Source organism: Sciurus vulgaris, assembly GCF_902686455.1.
Source record: "Sciurus vulgaris genome assembly, chromosome: 5".
In the NCBI taxonomy this organism is placed as follows: domain Eukaryota; kingdom Metazoa; phylum Chordata; class Mammalia; order Rodentia; family Sciuridae; genus Sciurus; species Sciurus vulgaris.
In genome coordinates this window covers 146,588,575-146,610,338 of record NC_136465.1, presented here as the reverse complement: position 1 = coordinate 146,610,338, position 21,764 = coordinate 146,588,575, and the positions used below count along the sequence as shown (strand labels likewise).

Sequence of the window (21,764 nt, the reverse complement as noted above, 5' to 3'; positions counted from 1 at the left end):
CTTTCTTAATTATATAGTGTGGTGGTCAAAAAGCAGTTACCTAGATGACTATTGAGTTTCCAGAAATGAGTTACATTCACTTGAGAATACTTGTGTTTGAGGGATTAACACAAAGCAAAGAAATAATGGAAGAGTTTATATTTTGTCCTCCTAGGAGAGCACTTAGATGACTAATAATCAGAATCATGAGCAACCTAGATTATTGAAGAAGTGTATTACAATGCCTCTGTGAATATTGGATGAGAGCGATTAAAGATTGGTCCCTAGAAGCTATTGAGAACAACTTGACAAATACTTGAAGGGCATCTACACGATGAAGGAAAAGAGTCTGAATTTTGTTCTGAATTATTATTGTTTCAATCATTGTTGTGCTAGCTCTTATGATCTGGGTCTGGAATGACCTGCAAAGGCTCAGGTGTTGAAGGCTTTGTCCCCAGTACATGTTCAGACGTGGGATTTTTTCAAAGTGATTAGATCGCAAGGGCTCTGAACTCATCAGTGGATTAATCCACTAGACTATTGGGAGGTGGTGGAAACTGTAGGATTGTAACCTAGTTGAAGGAAGCGAGTCCTAGGGGGCATGCCTATGGAGATTAAATTTAGTATCTGACCCACTTCTATTTCTCTGCTTCCCAGCTGCTATGAGGTAGGTGACTTTGCTCTACCTCACCCTTACAGCCTGATGTTCTGCCTCACCACAGGCCCAGAAACATGGAGCAAGCCAACCGTGAACTGAAACTGTGAGCCAAAATCAATCTTTCCTCTTCTAAGTTGATTTTCTCAGGTGTTATGTCCCAACCAAGAAAAATCTCTGACCTCTTGAAAACTATATTCCATGTTAACCAGTCACGTGGAAGAACTCCCATTCCAGAACTTTCATCATTGACTCTCCACATAGTTATTCCCAGGCCAGAATTTCAGCAAAGACCACATGTAACTAAGCCATATATTTTATTTTCAATTCACACTTTTTATACCTCACTTGCCTTTATATTATAGTAAATTCAATGAAACCCTCTTCTTTAGCAACTTCTTCTCTCTAGTACCCCTAATTATACTTCCAGTACCTATTTAAATATCTTCTCAATTTGAGGCATCTTACAACCAATCTAGGCATCTTTTGTACATTTCTCTTCTGTGCTTCATCAGACTACATTCATACTTCTAGTGCATAATTGATAATGAATTGTACCTGTCAGTTTACATGAGCTCACATAGCACCTTCCACTCACCAGACTCTCTTTCTCTCTATATATATATATATTAAATGATTGCATAAATACATGAATAAATTAATAAATAGTTAAATGAAGGTGATTCTCTTTTTTCTACTAGACCATACATTTGCCATAGTTCTGGAATCATTATTTGAGCATGTGAAGTTAGCTCTCTGACCTATAGAATTTTCTGAATTAGGGTAGCCTTACTCTATATAGGCAGGTTGACCACATAAGTCCCATTTCATTCATTATCTCCTTCTATTATGTTTCAGCTTTGATCATATCCCTGGGTCACATGATAAATGCAGTAACTATGTGCACATTATTGTGAAAAACCTTTGAAGTGTTTGTCTCTACTGAAGATTTTTTTTAGTTATTGAGAACCTGGTACCCTGTTGCTCATAATTATACTGATTCTCTGCTCATGCTTTTATCAGAAGTCCCCAAAAGCATCCTAGTCTGTTTTTTATAGTCTGTCATTTTTAACTTGTAATTTCTTAGAGTATGTTCCTGCAAGAAAAGACTGTATAGACTCTAAATATTCATGACACTATTATAGGTACACTAGTTAGGATGCATGTTCTGAAGGATCAAAACTTTTCAAACTATATTTCTGTGAATTTAGCTACATTTTTCATTCAAGAGAAATGGAAATATTTTCTGAAATTTATTAGAGTTTAAATAAAATGATGTATTCTCACTCCTATATGGGTTAGTCTTGCAGAAAATTGTTATACATTTCATTTAGATTTTAAGTTTACATTTTTTTTTCATATCTCCCAAAAAATATATCATGGGAACTAATATATTTATACATATATGTATGTGTGTGTGTGTGTGTGTGTGTGTGTGTGTGTGTGTGTGTGTGTATATTTCCCCCCCCCCCTTCAAGCATTGTTTGGGTTGAAGCAGATAACTTTCTAACAACAAGCGCCATCTAGTGGTACAATTAGAAATGTACCAAAGATATATTTTCCATGAGAAAAAAATTCTGCTATAAATTACTTCTTTTTCTTTTTCTGTGCTATGTGCTTTAATTGTGTGTGTGCATGTGTGTATGTATTCATGTGTGTGTTCATTAAAACACACAATTAGGAAGTAAAATTTCACTTCCCATAAAAACAATATTTCTGCTCTATTTTTATAAAAGTGGCTGTAATGATACTTAAACATTATTTACTAAATTGCAGACTTCCTATTCTCTTACTTATGTTTAATTTATTTTGACAACTTTTATACATGTGTGTAGCATACATATCAACAGAAAAGATAACAGAAATTGATGAACATTATTTTTCAATCCCCAGAGACATCATTTTCTTTATAAATTGGGTCAATTGAGCTAATACTTAAATATGGGTTATTCCCATCTAGATTAGGTCCAGAAAAGTATACTTCCTTGCCTTTATGTTCTTACAAGTCTAATTTCAAAGCCATGACACAGAATATCAGAGGTAGATTAATGAGTCTATGAAATATAAGAAACACAAACATCTGCTATCCTCTCAATGTTTATCACTACAAACATAAGATGATATATTCTCTCTGTGTATTTTTTCCTAGTACTGGGGATTGAACCCAGGGGTGCTCCACTACTGAGCTGGATTCCCCAGTTCTTTCTATTTCTTTTATTGTGAGACAGGATCTCACTAAGTTGCTGAAGCTGGCCTTGAACTTGTGATCCTTCTGCCTCAGTTTCCCAAGTCTCTGTGATCGCAGGTGTGCACCACAGCACCTGGAATATATTCTACATTTGTGTCTGAAAATATGTTGTAAATCAAATCACACATTGCCACGTGCGAACAGAAACAAAAAAAAGAAGAAGTGTTAGATGTTTTGTGGCCATGTAGGTATGTAAAAGGTTGTAGACATAATGAATTGAAGTACATATACATTAATATATATATATATATAAATAACAAATGTATCACTTTGGGTTAGCATGTTTTGCTTAGTAATTCATTATCCCAACATTTAGTAGTTTCAAATAAAAGTCATATTATTACATCTCATGGTTTCGTGAGTGGTAATTTGAACAGCTTGTCTTCTGATCTGTGTGGTGGCAACTGTGAAAACTCAGAGATTCAGTTGGTCTGGGAGTGCTTTTATGTGGATGGTTGGAAGATGGAGATCAGCTGGGAGTGTTGGCTGGAGCATCTACACACAGCTCAACTTACATGACTACCAAATTCCAAGTTCCATGTAGTTCTTAAGACCTGACCTTGGAATTCACATAGCATCGCTGGAGTTGCCCTCCCAGATTCACTCAACTAAACACTCCCACCTATTGCTGGATAAAATGCCAAAGAATCTGAAACCACATTTTCAAGTCACCAGACATCCAAAGGGAAGAGTTGAAAAAACTAAGAATGTTTCATCTGTAGAGGAGACAAATTCTGATGGCTATCTTCAATTCTCTGAAGGGTCATCAATAAATTAAGAGGTAGTCTATATTGTCAAGAAAATTGACATGAAAACGAATAAGCAAAATGATGGAGAAAAGTATTCCAGTTTAATATAAGGAAGAAGAGTTTTCTGATGATGAAGTCTATAAATTAAAGTCATCAACTGCCCTGACAGGCAGGGAATGATTAGTGTGCAAACAGATGTCGTAAATATTACAGATGTGATATCTTCATTTTGTGAGGGTTTACACCAAGTGGACCTCAAGGTTTTAATAGTACAGAGACAAGTACAAGGTTTTAATAGGACAGAGATTTGTCTCTTCCTCCATGGTGACATTGGTAAACTATGAGCATCTGAAGGAAAGACCAGGTATTTAGGGTAGGATTTATGTAATTTATAAAATAACAAAGTATGCACCTGCTTCCCATGTTTCCTGCATGATGTAACATAATAGCTAGCTAACTCACTGAATGGATTAATGATCATATTAAAACCCATTTCTGGGTGAGAAATACAAAAATAGCCATGTTTCTTAATCTCTATGCATATTAAAATCTCTGCAGGGAATTTCAAAACAGTGATTCTTGAACTATATCTTCAGGGATTCTTAATTCCTGACTCTGGAGTGGGTCTGCGCACTGGTGATTTCAATGTCCACTTGGAGTTGAAGAACAACAACTAGGGCAGGTGATACTCTGGCTTTATGGCCTCACTGAGGGGAACCTGTGCGGCCAAGCAAGTTCCCAGGAAAGCCTAGGAACATAGTTGTAAACGGAAAATAACATGTACCAAGAACCAGGAGAAAATCGTAATAGCTTTTTTTTTCTTTATGCTAATAACTCACTCTGCCTACAACTTCATGCAGATCCTGTTTTATTTTTACATTGCTTTTGCAGAACAATTAAAACTGGAAAACGGTAGTTTCAGATCACCTATGTTCACACAGAAAGGAAGTACTCTCCAGACAGACATATTCCTCTTATTAAATCCAGATAGACTGTGACCTAATTGAGAATAAAAACTGTGTCACTGTTATTTTGGAGATTACATCCTGGTTTGTACAGTAAAACTTCAATAATTTTCACATTAATACTATGTGAAATAGAAACGTAGATGATATACTTTAGGGCCAGGTGATAACATTATAGAGGCTCTTTGGAAAGAAACAGGGACAGGAATAATAACTTTTCTAGAAATATGTCTATACTGTATACACAATAGACTTTTTAAACTAAAGCAACATTTTATATATATCACAAATATTATCTCAGATATCTTTTGAACCATTAGTTTTTGTGGAAATTATAAAATGGAACAAATAGTCTCGAAAGTTCAGTGAGATCAAAGTATTATTTCTAGTATATTTTCAATTAGGCTCCCCATGTGTTATTCAATATGACATTCTTTCAGATACAAGTGAAGGGTAAAATTCAATTTGTTATTTAAAACTAGTCAGCTGAAAATTTCAAATCTCTCAGGAACCATATCACAACTCAATTTCTGGGCTTGTTTGGGAGTGAAGATGAGAGGGAGCCTACTGTGAATGCTGATGTCACAGCAAGAATCATTCTTCATTTTTGTTTTAGGGTCATAAATTGCTAGCTGTACCACTGGAGTGAATCATTAGTTCCAAGCATCTGAGCAATATTCAACCAAAATATCGTTGTGTTCATTCGTGGTAAATCATCACAGTGTGACATTCTAGCACTTAATAACAGGGATCTTCATAAAGCATGTTTTACAGTCTTAAAAATTTTCTTATATCTTCAACCAGGAATTATTTTGTACTGTGATCCATAAGAAATTGGTAGACTACTGTGCCAAATTCATCTGAAGATCACAGCACATGACAAATTACTTGAAAATTTTACTTTCTAATTCTGGGAAAAAAACTTTATATAAATCACCTAAAGTTATTTTTATTTTTGTGAGTTGTTTTTTTCCCCTTTTAATGTGTTTTATTAACTAAAGGGATTTTATGTTTGTTCTTCACTTAAGTGATATCATAACATAAATAGAAAACTGGAAAATAGGTGAAATATGTCTGTGAAACAACCGTATTTTAATATCCATAGTTTTTAAAAATTTTAAACAAAGTACATTTAGCACTGATGGTACCTCATCAAGGGTAGGTATTTTTACCATATTCATCACTAGATTCTCAGCACTTACCACAGAGCAAAAAATAAAGTGGCAATTTAAGATAATTTTAATTAATTAATTAATTAATTAAGGTCCCAGTCTAACAAGCACAAATTTCAGTTTGGGGAAGTTATTATTGTTAGTGTAAAATTAAGTCTCAATATATACAATTTGAATGCAAGTATGTATGTTAATATATTCATTTTTATAATTTTATGAAATTATATTTTTCTATTCCTATAAAATACCCTTTTGAAATCATGAGCCAATTTTTCTTCTCTAAGTTGTTCTTTTCAGATCTTTTGTTCATAGCAACAGAAAAGCTGACTAAAATAATCGCAGCCCATTGTAGGCTCCTTTATTTAAAAAAAAAAAAAAAAAAAAGCACGTATCAATCATCCACATAACAAATCGTGTGGACAACCTGACACTGGTCTCATTATATTTGTTATTATTGATAAGCCATAATAGTTCTAGTCAGTTCTTACCTGGACAAATAAAAGGACAAAATCTTAATTTTGAGAATGGAGTCAGGTCTTAATGGATCAAGTCTTTGCCAGTTTGAAAGTCTCTTCCAGGAAAACTGACTTGTCCTTCTCTCTTATGTTTCCCATCATGACATTCTCTGGATTTTTCTCTATTTCTGTTCTGGTGTTTGATAAGAGAACAGAATGAGTTAAGTGGGTTAGGTACCATGTCTGAAGCTTCATTTCATCTTTATGACACTCTCAGGAAGAGTAAATAGAAAATTTCAAAGTGACTAAGTAACATAGTCAACATTTATTCAGTAATTTTCAAAGTTGAGATTTGAAAACGGTTTGTCTGACCTCAAATCTCTATACCAAGCTGTCTTTCTATTGGAAATTGATATTTTTGGAATTAACAAAATCTTTTTTTTCATTCTCTAATTAAGGAATGCTTAATTTGGGTAATCTAGTCACATTGGAAAGGTGAAAAAACTACCACTTATTTAAAAAGTAGAGTATTCTAATCCTAGAGAGTAAAAATATGCTTAAGAATGAAGGAATTGACCTAAGTAGCTTCATTGCCTTATACCAGGAGCTGCTGAACAGGGCCAACCTATAATACCAAATGGGACACTAGCTTTGGGTCTAAGAGTCCAAAACTACTACTCTTTGGTTATCTTTAGTCATCTCTTTGGTTGAATATGATTAGTAAGATTTTATTTCTATCTTCAGGGTTTTGTTGTTTTTGTCTTTTGTTTGTTTGCTTCCATTTCTTCTCCCTCTGAGTTCCGGTGTTTATTAAATGTCATTTTACTAACTGAACATTTAAAATAAAAATCACCTTCCCCCAAATCCTTTGTCATAGAAAAATACATCTGTTTTCTATTTAAATAGTTAGGAAATGGAATAACAAAATAGCTTGTGTAAGTAGAGTCAGTCAAGAGAGGACTGAATCTAGTGAAAATACAGAAAATTGATCATTGTTTGAGAACTGGAAGAGAAGAGAGGCTACAGGTGAACAAAGACTTGTCCCTGTGGTGAGGGTACAGTAAGGCCCAAGCTTTGGGAACATGGTTCCTGCTCTTTCTGGGCCTTTTTGTCTGCAGCACCCAGTAGAGGCATTCAGCTACTTACTACTGTTCGCCTACCTTAAAATCAGTTCCTAAATATTTCACAACATAATTACCCCAGATTCAACAGTACAGCACACACCTTAATTTCTGAAATAACGTGAAACACTCATAATCAGATATATCATGAATCAATCTTGGCTGTCTCTGCTTTTGCTTCCCTGTAAAAATCCTACACTGATGAAACTAAAAACAAAGATAACCCAGGAGTGCCATCTAGTGGGTATATCAACTATAAGACAACAGGTTATTTATTTTCCGGAGACTTTTTTTAAAGCAAGGAAAATAAATAGGAGGGAGTGCACTGTCCAGAAAATGAAATGTCCTAGTTACTATCTAGCAATTAAAGAAAGAAGTTTAAATCTAGATACGGAGGTAGGAGGTAATGCTCACCATGTTTCCTCTCTCTTCATAAGAAAAACGGCTTGCCAGACTAGTGGCAGTGAAGGGAGAGGTGGAGGAGGCTGGAATATTCCGGAAGAATTGTCCACACTGTGACTGATGCAGGGTGAGAAGGAGCATCATTCTGTGCTCAGATTCCAGGTTGGGAGGAAACTCTCATTGGTAGAACTGCTGTGAGACAGAAGAAACAACAAAGCAAGTAACGAGGACTTGAAAATATAAAAGCGCAGTTTTTCCTCAAAAGGATTTGATAGTGGTGTAAATATGACTGCAGGAAAGAGAATTTCAAAATGGCTGCTATGGAAAGTGCAAGAAAAAGAGGACCTGATGGGAGCTTTGGTATCCAGTGATTACCCTGGGGTAGGAGGGAGAGGGACAACACTGAAAAAAAGATGTTCGGAGTACCCTTTACTGTCCTGCATAGAATGGGATTTTGGCATCCCTCTGATGTGCAACTACAACTTGGAGATTTGTTGCATAAACATTTATATTTTCTAGAATTTTCTGTATTAAAAAGAAAAGTGAGGCTTTGCTAAACTCTGCAGTTACCTAAACTTGATCCAGACAGGTGAAAAAAGAGGCTGTCTGTTGCTACTCTATAAATGGACCGCTTAAAGAAGTAGAGCCCTAATTTTAGTGCATCCAAATTACACCATAAGGTACTTATTAAAAATGTGGTTTCCCAGGCGTCATCAGCTGTGATTTGAAGGTCTATCTGGGGTAGAACTCAGAGATTTTCATTTTAAAAAGCACTCTCATTCTAATGCAGGTGGTGTGGAACTACAATTTGAAAAATGTTATGAATTTGATGAATGAAGGGCAAATCAACTAAAAATTGCTGCCTCAGAGAAAGCAAAAGTGATACTGAGCAGAGAAAGGAAGAAAATACAGAATTTTATGTTTTTTCCCAGCTGTTAAAAAAAAAGAAGTTAAGAAAACAGGAGGACCAATTCATCTCAGTTTGCCTAGGATTTTCTTGATTTTAGCAACTAGGAGACGCCTTCAGTCCCAAGCAAACTTGGAACACTTAGTTACCCTACTGAAGAAACCTCCTTGAAAGAGTTGTACACAGCTGTAGCTACCAGTAAAAGTTAAACAAGGAACTAGAGAAACTCCTGAGATGATCCAGACTGAGAACATGAGCTACTGGGGAATCACATTAAGAATATCAATAAGAAGGGTGAGGTTACCAACTGGAAAAGCCACCTTTGCTGACAATGGGGAAGGGCTGGTTTTCAAAGCACTCAATGATTGACAGGGCAGAGGATGATCTGCTGGGCTAGAAAATAAAACTATTTTCTTTTTAAGATGTAATATTCACTTATTTTCCAAGTAGGTAAATCAACTGACCAAAACAAGGATAAAGTTGAAAAAATAAATTTGGTACAACTCATTTCTAGAAGCGCCATATTGATTTTTGAAATGAATTTGTGTGGCATCTTCTGAAGTTTCCAGTCCCATCAACAACTGCATCCTACAGACACAGATGGTAGTTTTTCGGTATAACTTTTCCATAAAGAAAGAAAATAAAAATATCTCACTGGTGAGGTTTTAGATGCAAATGGTCCATTCTATAGATCTTGACATTTCAACCCAACACAAATTGTCAGTAAAGGATCTGATAGAACACAGGCTTCTATAGGAATAGAGGTGGCTGACTCTAAGAAAAGAAAATATGGCTACAAATGTTGTAAAGCATCTGTTGTAAATTATATTCACTTGGAGATACATGTATTTGATACCAGTGGACAAAATTTCTTTGAAAGAAATCAGGATTCCTTTCTGGAACTGAAAACCAGGAAATTGTTCGACTGGATCTCCCTTCAGAAGAGTAATGCTTTCTTGAATAAAGGATTCAAGGGTAATAAGAATTGAATGAGGTTGAACAGGTGCTTTTACTAACTTAAACAAAACCCCAGGACAGGCTGTATTCTAGAGGTATCGCTTCTAGGGCTTGCTATAATACAAAATATCCAGGCAGTGAGCGTACCTGAGCCCAGGTGATACCCTTTATGAGCTCAGATCATCTCAATATGGAAAGCAGAAAAAATTACCCTACGGGGATTCCATTTCCCAAAACAGAATGTTCTTAAATGTAAAGGGACTTTGAGGCAGACAAGCAAGATTTCAATTATTTATGCTAAAGATAGTAAAAAATTGTAGTCTCAGACTAAAAAAAAAAAGAAAAATTGAATCACAGGTAAGAAAGAATGCATCATGCTGCTACTTAACATTTCTCTCATTTCCCCAAATTAAAATTCTTGTTAAACCTATGTTTTCAGTTATAAGTCACCTAAGAGGCTTCTGAATGTCATCTCCATATTTGAAGAAATCCAAATGTCTGCTAAGGCCTCATAAAGTGGAGAGCGGATCACATGTGCCAAAAGCTTAAGAAAAGGAAACCCCTTAAGTGAGGGAAGTGTTTCTAATAAGTGGAAAGGTTACATTTTATTGAGTATACACATTTATGGTCACAGTTTTAAGTTTCTTTTAAAGCAGCATTGCCAAGATGAAAGTTTATAATTAAATCCCCATTTTACAAAGATGTCAGTTAGTTTATTCAGTGGTTTTATGATTTAATTAATGACTAAGACAACTTATTTTAAGCATGAGTAGTTTTAATAGTAAAGGATAGCTTAGATTACTAACTTGATGGTCCAGAGGGACTGTTCCCTTGTGAAAGGGCAATTCACTGTAAGACTTCCTTGTGTTCAAACCTGCTCTCTCTTCATGCAGTGTTTTTTATGACTCAGTCATGTGGTTTCCACTCAACTGTCTTAAAGCAGCTGCTTCCTAACCTCTGCTCCTCCAACTTGCACACATTTTCTGTCTCATGAATTTAGTTATGAGACCCACAGAAAAGAGGTACAACTAATATGAGTCCACAAAGATACTTACTCCAGTGAATACCTCTTTGCATGAATCCATGAAAGAACAAACCTAAACAAAGAAGAATAGACCTGGGATGGGGAGAGATGTGTCCTGAAGCACACATAATGAGCTTTGTTACACTGAGTTCTGGCCCTTTGCAGCCTCTAGTAGACATTCGTTTTCATGAAGGAAATGGAAAGTATTTGTCACAGGTAAGTGGCTACCTTTTTTCTACAGCTATGGAAAGTGAAAAAGAAAGAGAGAGAAAAAGAAAAAAAGTAATAGGCCTGGTTAATAATAATTTAGAGTAGCAGAATAGAAGAGAATCAGAATCATCTAAAACATTTTATGATCTAATATTTGATAAAAATTAAACACTCATAAAAGATCAAAATATTCCCTGATAGAACCTATATTAGGTGTACAAATATTTGATACAAACTCTTAAACATAGAATTCTGCTAAGCAGTAGAGTACCGTTCATGCATACACACATTCACCCATTTGCAGTCATGCATCACTTAACGATGGGGATGGGAATGAGTAGTTAGTCAATTTGGTCATTGAGCAAACCTGAATGGTAGCACCTACCACTCACATAAGCTAGATTTTAATCTCAAGGAACCATCCTTATATATACTGTCTGTTGTTTACATAAACATCATTATCATAATGCAGTTCAAGTCTCTGCATGTGTGTTGCAAAGGATAGAGAGAAAGAGAACACATGCTTCACCTCTATGGCTTGAGCTAGGCTAGGAGTGTGGTCTCGTAAACAAATATATGATATATATTTGAGGTCTAAAATATATACATGAGGTCTCTTGTACAAATATGAAACCAATTTTTATGAAAATTGCACCAAAATTGGAAACAAGGCTTCCACAATGAAATAAAATAATACAAGAAAATAGTATGAGATTAAATACTAAAAGAAACATGATATTGGAGAAAAAGCACTGACCAGTAATATAAAATTTATAAATACAAATTCACTCTCGACTCTGTAATAGTCAGTGGGCACTGATGAGATCACTTCCAGGCCTCACCAAGGCACTGAATTGCATAATCTTTAAAATCCCTCCTACTTCTAATAAAGATGAGCAAACTAAGAGAACAAATGTATTCTCAGAAGACATTTGGAGAAAAATAAGACTTGAAATGAGCTTTAAAGAGTGTTCAATAAAAGCAAAAACATATCTGAACATGAAAATCTGATGCACGTAACGGTAAGGCAGGTCCATTGGATCATGACATGCCATGATATTTACTCAAGGACCAACGTCAGAGGCAAAGGATCAGAACAGATCATGAAATGTTTTAAAAATCAGAGTGGAAAATTTGACATCTTTATGAGACTATAGAGGTTAACAGAGGAGGAACCAAGTATTGAGGAAGTAGTTATAGAAATAAAATGCAACCAAATTATATCGGGAACAAAAATGGTACTTTAATGGACCAGACTTCTTGTTGAAAATGGTACCTATTCAAATAGTATGCTTTGAGAACATAATTGTGTCAAATGAAATAGAGCCATACTCGTTCTAGGGTTTTTTTTTTTTTTTTCAAGGCAAAAATTAGAAATATATAGCTATTTTTTATTTGCTTATTTCACAAATAAAGAGCAGACACTTGCAAACCATTGTGTTTCCCCATCCTGTATCTATAGGCAGAAGCAGACATTGGAACAACCATGGTTATTGTTAGCATCATGGGAAACAATAAAATAATTACTTGTATTTTCAACATGTTTTCAATGAATGTATATTTTGTAATAAATAAAAATAACTCCAGAAAGAGAATGTGTAACATAGGCACCAATTAAAATGTTGAAGTATATGATGAGGTAATGGTAGCCACATTGTTACAGGCAAGATGTTTTCTACTGTAGCCAAAAATCTAGTATTTTACATCTTCAAATTGCTGATAGTTTCAAGGATGAGACAATTACTTAGTGTGTGTCAGCGGAAGGAAGGAGGAAGGTTCTTGCCATTATGTTTCAAAAATTGAAATAATTTGGCCTACTCAGAGATGGTTCAGTAAAAAAAATACCATATTCATTTACGGCTCGTGGAAACCAAAAGAAACAAGCAATAGAGAAAACAAAATTAATCTGACTCAGAAGAGCTAAGAGGACTTTTAAGAATTTAACACTTCCTCTATGTGAAAAATTGCTAAGCCAAAATTGTTTAGCAGTAGTTGAGTTCCACAGACAGGAAGCAGCAATGTACTTAACAAACAGCATAGTATTAAGGTAATTATTATAAGGAAAAGCTCATTTGCTGTATGAATTGTTTCTGAACACAGGAGAAAAATACAAATATGGTAAAGTTACAGAATGAGTTTCCAGAGTCACATGGAGATGTAGCAAAGTCATGTTCTCTGACATGTGGATCTGTCAAATGTAAAACTATGCAATAACAACACTCAGACATTTAGAGGAGAACTATGAAATCAGAAGTCTGTCTAATGAAGAGTGAAAAACTACAGACTTAGGAATGAATATTTAATACATTATTATATTCAAAATACTTCTAAGAAATTATGATAAATGTCTCCTATTAATCTTATAAATCATTATTTGAAAATCTAAACAATGCAGAAAACAATAAGGTTAAACTCAACAAAAGTTAGTTAAATCACAAATCACACAGAATACCACTATGCAGAAATAACTATTTTTATCATTAGGTAAACAAAATCATAAATGTATGTTTATTTATTTAATAGATAATTTGTTAGCCTTATGGAAGTATGATCAACATATAATAATCTGCACATATTTAAAATTTACAATGTGAGGAGTTTGATATATATTTACATCCATAAAACCACCACAATCAATATAGTGATAAAGGAGGAAACTTTTAAGGGTAATAGATATAAAAATCACTATTTTGACTGTGCATTTAATTGACATTTAATTTATTTTAATAAACTTTGACTCATTTGGTCATTCTAAAAACCCTACAAAGTTGGTGTTATTTTTATCCCCACTGGATAACAAAAGTATAAATAAGTTAAAAAAAACTGCCCAAGGTCAGTCATTCCACTAGTATGAGTCCATCTGAATTTGAACCTAGGCATTCTGGAATATAAATGGTTCATGCAAATATAACATATATTATATATAATATACTTAACATATATATTAAGTTTATATATATATGTATACTGACAGAAGAAGTAGATCATGAAATACAATTTCTTTTGTAAAAAATTAAGTCACATTTTGAAACTCTATTAAAAGTAGTCGATTTTACTTTGGGGGGTTTAATGAAATATAAACAGATGTGAGGATGAAGGGATTAGTTAACTTTAAAATAAATTTTTATTCACCACTACAGATATTATTTCTAGAATATCCCTCTAAGTTAAAAAAAAATAAATTCTTATAAACAGTAATATAATGAAGGGAAATTGTGTCTCTAATTTAGTTTATTTAGTGTCCCATAGGTTTAGAGCTAAGATATTATTTAGCTCTAATGCTGAAGTCATTTAAGGCATTGGTCGGGCATACTGCCACCTCTGAGCAGCTCTTTTTCTCTGGAGGTGAGTTCAAAGTGGTGGGGGAATGGCACAGAGAGAAAGTGTAAATGTATAAGTCCTCGGTGGTTGGAAACACTTGAAACTTTGCCCCTCAGGGAACATTAAGTAATGTTTGAAGACTTTGTGTTGTCACTTTTGGGGGAATATTTCTGGCAGAAGTAGAAATGCTACTAAGTATCCTACAATGCACAGGACGGCAAAGAATTATTTGGCCACAAACGTGTCACTGAACAGCCCCAGCAGAGGAACCATGAGTCAGCCAAAGCCAAGAACAGAAAAGAGAGCAGGGACTTGTATGGCAGGAGTAACAGGAGAGCCAAAACAGGGTGGTCTAGCTGATTGTGTGCAGTGGCAGAGACCTTGGAGGCAACGGTGGAAGAAAATTTTGAGAAGACCTAGGCTGTCAGAGGGCAGCCAAGCCTCTAGAACTATCCTTGACTCATATTTGAGTTCTCCACTTTAGACTTGCTGAGACACTCCTTGTCCTTGCTCACTGAGGAACTTATGAAATAAACTCTTGCCACCTGCTGTACGTTAAGTATACCTTTCTTTTTTCTTCTTCTGTTTTTTTTTTTTTCATACTTCAAAATGCCAAGAAATCTCTAGATTTGTTGACTTACGTACTATAGTCCTAGGCTTTTCATTATTGAATACATTTAACTACTAATAATGGATTTAATCCAAATCATTCATTCATTTCACCAAACTGTATTTGAGTCCATGTAAAACACAATTGTGTATGAATATTATATTTTCACAAGTGTTACCAGTTATTGTTGATATGTTCATAATAATGTCATAATGATGACATCAGAAAAATAATCTGTTTGGTCAAAAGTTCATTCACCTCAATGACAATAGCCACAAAGCCAATTATAGTCACAATACAATTAATGTACTATGTTTGTGTAATTCTTATAGATTATTTTAAACCTTTTTGATCATATGGATTGAGTAAGAATCTGAAAGTTGAAAGTAAGTGACCCAGTTTTTAGAACCATTCCATTACTTACTAGAATCTTTGGAAATCAAAGACCAAATAAAATAAGAAGCGATTCTGACAACTTTTCTTTTAGTCTAACAGCAGAAAAGAACTAGAACCACAAAAGTGTAATTTTAACAACATAAAGTCAAATTTCATCTCCACCTGACAGATAAAGGTGGGAAAGTGTCATCCCTAAATTAAAATGTTCACAGGATGGTGTTTATGAAGGCAATTGTTCCAAGCCCTGTGACAGGTAAACCAGGCATTGCTATTGGTTACTGCATGAAAGGCAGAAAATAAGCCCCTGCTGACATGGAAGAGAAGATATAATGGAAAAGACTCAAGATAAGTGTCATAGCAATGCCAGGTCATGGGTTAAACTGGACTTCCATTTTTCACAGTAAGTAAAAATCTGAGAAACAGTAAGATGTTAGCAGGAACCATGGACATAGTTCTAAATATGTCCCACATAAAAGTTGGAGGTGAGGGAATGGGAGAGCCTCATGAATTAAGGCCTAATTTGAGAAATAAAGAATAAAGGAATTAGAAAAGATTTTATTCTAGTTACAACTCCATTGCTATAGGCTCCATTTTTGAGAACTATTGAAACATAGAGAAAATTAAATCTTTATGATTTTAGGCAGAGAACAGTTGTGGCACAGTCAGTCATTAATTTGACAAAAAAGAAAGGATTTCTGGTGACTAGGTTTTGGGATTGTTGTTCCAGGGTGCTATATATATTTCAGAGATTTTTAAATTCTATTTTATATTTTTTGAAAGAACTCAGTTTCTTCTCAGTAGAAGAAAATTGTTCAGTGTGTTCAAAGTAATTTTCGGTCAATTATGCTATTTAAAATCTTTCAAAAGTTGCTTTCCTAAGCAATTTAACAATTTAGGAGAAAAGACTAATTTCAAGGTCGAGATTAAATTGTTAAAGTTCTAAAAGATTTACAATCAGATCTGGAAGGATAAACTATTCTCCACATTTTCAATGGAAATCTTTTAAAGAAGGTAGATTGTCTACACCGATCTCCCTACATTTAGTAGAATGAATTAATCTGACATTTTTGAAGTCAAGGTCAAGTACAGCTAGCTGCCCAGAGATTATTTCAATGCTTGAAGACATAATATTGTAAATATATATTGTAAAATAATTTGGGTATTTCCAATGGTAAAAAAAATTAATTTTAAATTTTCTTTTAAGCTAGTGCTTGTTTTAAATTTGTAGTCTATTAAGTAATTGATTCAGTCGTTTGAGTACTCTTTAGTTCCTCCAAATCCATAACTTCTATTTTTTATATTCTAGTCAGTAGTGGGTAGAACACATACAATACCAAAAAACCCCTCTATAAATAATATTCTCAAATAGTTATTTACAAACTGCAATATCAACATTGAGAATAGAACCATCAAGTCTCTCTACTAAAATAAATTGTGTCTTAGAAAAGATTATTTGATTTTTGGTCTGAACAGAAAAAAATTAGTCATTTAGTCATATAAGATGGGAGAAATACATTTAACATAAAAAAGATGGCTTAGTTCATGGATTCATTCCAGAACACTTTTCGAGCACTGACCCTAAGGCAAACGCTTATTGGTATATGGATAAAACAACCAGGTCCCAGTCATTAAGGTGCTTAAATTCTCATGGAGAAAGTCGAAGAACTAAGAAACAAAACAAAGCAAACAAATAGGTACAGTGGCAGTGAGATGTGCCACAGTTGCATGAAGCAAAATAAAACAGATAGCAGGATTAGGTGTATGGGTATGAGGAAGATCACTGCCTTGATGATCAGGAAAGGCCTTTCTAATAATCTGACAGTGCATTCAAATCACTTGTTTTAAAGGGCACTATATTTCAGTAACATAAGAAGTATAATTTCAAGAGTTCTATTTTATAACATGGTGAATATAATTAATAATGATGCATTTTATATTATTTTTTCCACGAAAATCTTAGGTTTTAATAAATAAAGAATACTCATGGCTTAGATTTTAAATCATATTTACAGATGTAGAAAAATTCTAGGAACAAACAGGTAACAATGAAGGTACTAATGCTGGAAGGAATGCATGCCCCACACCTACAGACAAGGAACAGCATGCATATCACCATGCAGGTAATTAGAACAGTGAACAAAGAACAGGAGACTTGGTGAAGTCCATGCACTGCCTCCTTTTCATGCTGTAGAACCAAATAAAAGCTGTGGTATTTCAGACAAACTACAAGTGGGTCCTGATCACACTGAGAAACCTCCTATTGTTAAAATTAGGCCAAGGGCGTTAGCTACAGAAGGATATCCATTGATAAATATAATCTCAGAACAACAAAGAAGAAGTTACATATCAAGCTACATAGACAATCTTGCTTCTTAGAAGTAGAGAGGTGAATTAATTTAACCTCCCTAGGATTAGTCCAAAAACTTCCTATTGGCATTTGCACCAAACAAGGTTTCTCTTACTTCAGGCATTATCTGCTAGGCTATGAGATCCATTTGGCTTTCCAGGGTGTTGGAAACCTTTATTTTACAATCAGCTGGTCAATTGACTCCACCAGCTATTTTCTCAGGCAGGTAAGCCTCCTGATCAATTTGGACATCTACAGTCTTCTTGGTGGCAATTTTGTACATAGGAAAACTTTCTGAACTGCAGCTTATACTAGAGGAAAATCTTGTTTCCTGCAATGAACAAACAATCATTTGGGGCTTCAACAACTGGTACAAACCCTGGAGGACCAGTCCATCCAACAGCATTTGATACCTGTTGTATCTTTTACCACCTTACTGAGTCTCGGTTTTTGCTTCATCCAGTAAGTCAGTGATAAAGTCAACTCTTGTTTTAAGAACTTTAAGCCTTGCTTGGTTCATCAAATTGGACATCTGAATTTCCTTCTGCTGCTCAATCTGTTTTTCTTTCTTCTCATAGTATTCTGAAATCTTCAGTCTTTGGGTTTGCACAAGACAGCTTTTCTCAATGTTGAACTCTTCTGCCTCTATTTCTTCTGCTTTTTCACTGGCTTCTTGTTCAACAAAAGCCATCATGTGCCTGATTTGCTTCTGTATGTCAGCATTGCCGAGAGCCATGGTGAAAGCAATGTTAGGCCTGTGGGCAACTGACTTGAGCTCAGTTGTGGAAAAGGGTGCAGAAAGAACAGGGAGAACAAAACCAGAGCAGATTCTGACTTTATCATATTCTTGAAAATGGCCACAATAGATTTTAAGTATTCTCACCACAAAAAAATAAGTATGTGAGGTAATGTATATATTACTTAGTTCAATTGGGTTACTTCATTATGTATATGTGTTTCAAACATCATGTTGTACATGATGAATGCATATAGTCTTTGTTAATTAAAAATGATTTTTAAAATAATTGGAGAGTACAGAAAACAAGTTTCAATTGATCTGTATAGTCTAATTATTCTAATTAAACAAAATAATACCCTCTATTGTTTATGAATACAGTTCATGGGCCACATAATGACATTTCAGTCAATAAAAAGGGTTGCATATATGAGAGTGCTCTCACAAGATTATATTAGCTAGTGATGTTCTAGCCCTTTTAGTTTATGTAACTGCACTTATGATATTTGCACAGTGACCAAACTGACAAACAATAAATTTCTCAGAATGTGTCCATGTCCTTAACCAACCTATGACTGTACACATATGTAGTAAAACTATAAAAACTTGGGGCAGGAGATATAGCTCAGTTGGCCTCACATGCCAAGACTATGGGTTCAATCCCCAGCACACACACACACAAAAAGCTATAAAAACATGAACAAAAATGTTCACTCAGATCTTCATAATGGAAGTGAATGAATGAGGAGTTACATTAGTAATGCTGAATTGAATCTCAACTTTAGTATTTTATTAATTTATTTACATTTTTACATAAAATATTTACTAATGTATTGATGATGTTAACATTAATTAGTTCATTATTAATAAGTAGTGGGAAGCTGGGGCTGATATTTTATGGTAGCCAATGTCCAAGATGGCCCCAGTGATTCTTGCCTCTTGTTACTCAAATCCTGTATAGTCCTTTCCCACTTTGAAGAAGGCTGAATTGTAAAACCAACAATATTGCACAAATAATAGACTGAAATTTCTTAGTTCATAGAAGAAATTAAATGTCTGCAGTGCTCTCTCAGGTCAATTGTTTTGGACCACAGTCAGTTACCATACATAGCATGGGGGAGTTTCAATGTCTACGCAGAAGTAACTCAGAATTCCTAACAATAATTAGCACAGTCACTTGCCAAAGCTGTGTGTGAGTTACCATGGAAGCAAGTCCTCAAGCTCTAATCAAGCTTCTACATGACCCCCGACTGATATTTTAAGCCTGAACCACCAGCCAAGTCACTCTTCCAGTACTGACCTCCAGAAACTGTGTGAGAACTCTTACTGTTTGAAGTTGTTAAAATTCTGGGCTAATTTATCACACAGCAATAGGAAATGAATGCATAGTTTTACCTATTTTGAATATTTTTACGTAAAACTAAAGGAAAATTTGAGGCAAAGGGTGGCAATTTAGGTGAATAATCATAGAAGTGTAGGAGCTAGTAGAGTCAGAAAGAAGGTTCATGGAAATTATATGTAATAGATTGATGCTTAGCCTTTGTGAATCCCTTTCTACCAAAAGTTATTGGCACTGTCTCCCTAGAAAATGTACATAGTCATGTGTTCAAATATTTTGCATTGTGTTTTGGAGAGTTAATGGACAATCTGTGATGCATGTTAGTTTCTCAAGTTAAATATTCCTGGGGAGGAAAAGAGCAGAAAGTGGAAGGAAAGGTTTCCAATTGCATTGTATGAAATGTTTTGTTCTTCTCTATAAGAAACTAAAGACATTGATATTATAAATTCTTAGTATACATCCATAACCTAAATAGTACTTTTCTTCTTTCTGCCTATCTTTTTTACTTTACCACTTTGATAATAAATTTATTTCAGGCTTAAATATTACAAAGTGATTTCTGATAATTGTGAAATTGTCTGTGGAGTATCTGAGTAGGTTCTAGAAGCAGAATGCCTGTATTAAACATCAAGTCATCTTAAACATCACTCAATCTTAGACAGATTTAATTAACTTGTATGCCACCATTTTCTTATATATAAAATCACTATAAAAAGGTCACTATATCTTCGGGCTATTATACATGAAGAGGGCTTAACAAGAGCCTGATTGTGTTACATAAACAGAAAGGGGAGAAATTCTTTACTATAATATTACCACAAAGTGCCAAATGTCACAAAAATGTAAAGAGTATGACCAAGTGGATAGTGTCAAATGCTACAAAAAGATCAACAACTGAATTTGGTACTTAGGCCTTATAAAGTTATTATAAACACAGAGTAAGAGAAAGGCCTCATGTATTGAAATTCCCCACTTGAGAAACTCAGAAGTATGTAGGAGATACGAAGGCTGAACATTTGCACCGTGATTTTCTCTAAATCTCCCTGTATACTTACGTGAGGTAAGATTGGCAAGTGTCAGAGAGATGGAGAGGTGAGTTGGGAAGGAAAGGCATAAAAGTATGCAAGGGGGAGAGCAGAAGAAAGTTAGGACTGTAGGTGAATTATGGAAAGCTTTGAAAGCACAAAAATATGCTGATATTCTATTTTAACACTTATCTCAGCCCTGCAACTCATCTAAAAGCTGTACACATTCAACTCCAAAATGCTTTAAAAAATAATATAAGTCTTTACTGATGATTTCTTACAATGGATACAAAAGTGGAATTAAATCACGTGATACATGTCAAAAACTACTTTTAAGTTATTGCTCCCTCAGAAGTTTCATGCTATTCATGCTCTGCAGTCTGCCCTATCTTGTCACATATTACTGGTCGAGGCTGAATTTAGACCTCACTTCTCCCCTCACTGGAATTTCCACCTAAGATCCACATGTTGACACAAAACCATCTAGCCTTTCCAGGATTCTATTATTTGCCTCTCTATCCAACAAAAGAGCTTCTCCTAATAGAACCCACCCTCTCTGCAGAGCAAAGAAGATAGAGATTAAAAATGCTTATAATTTAAAGTGTTTGCCCCTCTCAGAAAGGAAAACCATATAGCCACATATCATAAAATGATAGAGATAGGATCTTTAAAGAAAACAGAAAAGACAAATGAGCTCTATTTTAAATATTGTCTTTAGATTCATCTTGCACCAATCAAGCACATTCAGATTATTTTTATTTGACTGTATACCACTAAACATGCTATTAATACCTGAACTTCCATTTTGGATTAGGTTCTTAGACTGAATAAACACAAATAGCAATTTAAATTTAGAACTTTGGTGATATTTGCTTTGAAGTGATAGCATTTCAAATTTAGATCTTTGGTGATATTTGCTTTTAAGTCCTTTGAGGATACTTATCTCACAAATTTTACCTAATACATTATACCTGAATGCTATAACAGGGGTCAGAGAAACAAAAGAGAATCACTATCTAAAGCTAATATGCATTTTGCTATAGCATGAAAATCATTTGTGTAAATGAAAAATAAATAAAAGGCAATACTTTGCTCTGCTTTCCAGAAATGAATTTGTGGCCAAATCCATTTGCATGATGTTGTTCA

General features: G+C 34.5%; 1 pseudogene across 1 annotated transcript; it reads right to left on the bottom strand.

Moving 5' to 3' along the window:
• Positions 1-17,395: 17,395 nt before the first annotated feature.
• On the bottom strand, positions 17,396-18,254 carry LOC306661505 (V-type proton ATPase subunit E 1-like; annotated as a pseudogene). The gene has a single exon. The product of its transcript is annotated as a V-type proton ATPase subunit E 1-like (transcript).
• Between the last annotated feature and the right edge of the window lie 3,510 nt (positions 18,255-21,764).